This window comes from Hylaeus anthracinus, unplaced genomic scaffold (genome assembly GCF_026225885.1).
Source record: "Hylaeus anthracinus isolate JK02 unplaced genomic scaffold, UHH_iyHylAnth1.0_haploid 14612, whole genome shotgun sequence".
NCBI classification, from domain to species: Eukaryota; Metazoa; Arthropoda; class Insecta; order Hymenoptera; family Colletidae; genus Hylaeus; species Hylaeus anthracinus.
In genome coordinates this window covers 6991-9593 of record NW_026534540.1, presented here as the reverse complement: position 1 = coordinate 9593, position 2603 = coordinate 6991, and the positions used below count along the sequence as shown (strand labels likewise).

The 2603-nt window shown below is 35.8% G+C and overlaps 1 long non-coding RNA gene across 4 annotated transcripts; it reads left to right on the top strand.

Moving 5' to 3' along the window:
- The first annotated feature begins 966 nt into the window (after nucleotides 1–966).
- Nucleotides 967–2401, top strand: LOC128892690 (uncharacterized). Of its 4 annotated transcripts, none has more exons than XR_008461147.1 (4): nucleotides 967–1153; nucleotides 1277–1402; nucleotides 1505–1580; nucleotides 1686–2394. It is a non-coding gene; the product is annotated as an uncharacterized LOC128892690 (long non-coding RNA). The 4 variants fall into 4 exon arrangements; XR_008461148.1 differs by having other exon boundaries at nucleotides 1277–1432; XR_008461149.1 differs by lacking the exon at nucleotides 967–1153 and having other exon boundaries at nucleotides 1210–1402; nucleotides 1686–2233; nucleotides 2312–2401.
- Nucleotides 2402–2603: the final 202 nt, after the last annotated feature.

Sequence of the window (2603 nt, the reverse complement as noted above, 5' to 3'; positions counted from 1 at the left end):
AAGGCTATGCGTGATGCGTTTTCGTTGAATTTGAGATTCACAATGGCGTCTCAGCGCACGTGGCGCGAGCACGCGGCCGGTGCACGTTCCGAAAACGGCCGAAATCTCATTCGCTGGACAAGAGCGCCCACTGTCGATCGATGACTGATCGATGCGACGCCAGCAGCCTCACGGCACGTCATTTAAGAGCCGATTCGCAAACAACGACACTCTATTAGATTGTGTTTGTTATCACGTCAGTGATCGGCATAATAAAGTGACCATCCTATATTGTATACAGAATATCTTAAAACTAATGTTTTTACTGAAAAAGAATCCTATTATCGGGCTTTTTTTTAAAGGTTTATTGTCACACTAAAGGTTTGTTACCAAAATTAAGAGAGTATTTGCAATAACAAGAAATTATGATTTTATTTTAACAAAACAAGCATTTTCATATAAGACAAAAATAAGTGACCACTATATAAATCTTCATTTACTCTTGCAAGAAAATTAAATTTAATACTTAGTATTGCCCCCTTTGGCATTAATGACTGCCGTCAACCGTCTATGCATGCTTTCGACCAGATTATGTAGATGATTAGGATTGAGACTTCCCCAAGCTCGCTGTAGTGCATGGAAGTAATTATTTTTGTTTGTGACTCTAGTTTTGTTCACATTTGCGTCCAAAATCAACCATAAATTTTCAATAGGGTTTAAATCTGGGGACTGTGGCGGCCAATCAGACAGTTTTATGTGATGGGAATTAAAAAACTTCTTTGTTTTATTGGCGGTATGTTTGGGATCGTTATCTTGTTGTAAAATAAAGTTATTCTCCAAACCTAATTGGATCAACGAAACTTCCAAATTTACACGTAAAATATCAATATAAGTGTCAGCAGTCATGATTCCATCGATTTTTCTTAATTGACCCACGCCTTCCCAAGAAAAACAGCTCCAGACCATGATACTTATGGGGAAGTTTACCCATATTATATTTTAATGTAGACTAAATAAAAGTTTTGATTGAATAAGAATTTCTGGTATTTAAACGATCTCTCTTGCTTAATGGATTGACAGAAAGTGTGTTAACATATTTAAAAGGCAAACAAAATTAAATTATGTTTCACAAAAGACAATCAAATGAATAACATCAAGTATCATCGAGTTAACAGTTAGTTCTTCTTTATTGACGGTCTTCATAAATCTTCTTATCGACGATGATGAGTGCGTCCACCACAATACTCCCCCCTGAGTGACAAAGTTGACTCGAACCGGACTCTTTTCTTGTTTGCAGGAAGATAAGTTCTCGGCTGAAACGACTGCAATCGGCTGCCTTGAAGAATAGATCTAGATGAAATTGGAGAATCCGATTGAGAAGTTTGTTGAAGGTCGGAAGATTGATCTGAGGAAATAAACTGAGGTTCGTTGTGATCAGCAACCAGAAAAGCAGGTTTTAATTTTTCAATAGAAACATTGGTAAGGTTTCCATCTAAATCAATGGTATAAAAACTTGAATCTTCAGATCTTGAAATAACTGGAAAGGGACCTCGATAAGGTGGCTCAAGAGGACGTCTATCAGGATCTACCCTAACAAAAACGTGAGAACAATTTAATAAATCTTGATTAATAAAAACATGAAGTTTAATATAATAAGAAGTAGAAACAGGACAAAGTTTCTTCATATGTTCTATAAACTTTTCTAGAAAAATCTGTGGAGGAAAAGCATCCAAATCATTGTGAAGAAATTCTGCAGGCGATGCTTTAAAATCTTCTTTCAAAGCTGTTCGTAATCCAAGAAGAACTGTTGGAAGTACATCAATCCAATTCTTATTTCCATGACACATTAAAGCTATTTTTAAAGAACGATGCCAACGTTCCAGGATTCCATTAGTTTGCGGGTGGTAAACAGTTGATCGTGTCTTCTTGCAACCAACTAAATTTGTCAAAGCCTTGAAAAATGATGCTTCAAATTGACTTCCCTGATCAGTAGTAACCATTTTAGGAGTTCCAAAGCGACAAATCCAATTTCGATAGAATTCAGTGGCAACAGAATCCGCAGTTGCTTCCTTTAAGGGAATTGCTTCTGGCTAACGTGAATATCTATCAATCATTGTTAAAATATAGCGAAAATCCTCAGATGGAGGAAGTGGACCAACTAAATCCAAATGAATGTGATGAAATCTTTCATCTGGAATTGGAAAGATTGTTGGCCTACGTTTTGTGTGCTTATTGATTTTAGAAAGTTGACAAGGTAAACAAGTCTTGATACGATCAATAATATACTTTTTCATATGAGGCTAAACAAATTTTTCTTTGATTAATTGACTAGTTGCTTTAACGCCTGGATGAGACAAATTATGTACAAAATTAAAAATCTTTGAACGTAAAGAAGCAGGAACATATGGCCTAACAACACCAAAATTAAATTGTCAGAATCATCAATATAAAATTGTTGAAGTTGAAGTGAAGAAGATGACTCCAGAAGATGTTGCAACTCTTGATCCTTCTGTTGCTCTTCTGCTATTTCCTTGGTATCCGTAAGAACAGGTAAATGAATTTCTTCCAATCGAGAAGAAGCATCTGCTATAATATTATTATTTCCAAAAACATGAGTGATATCC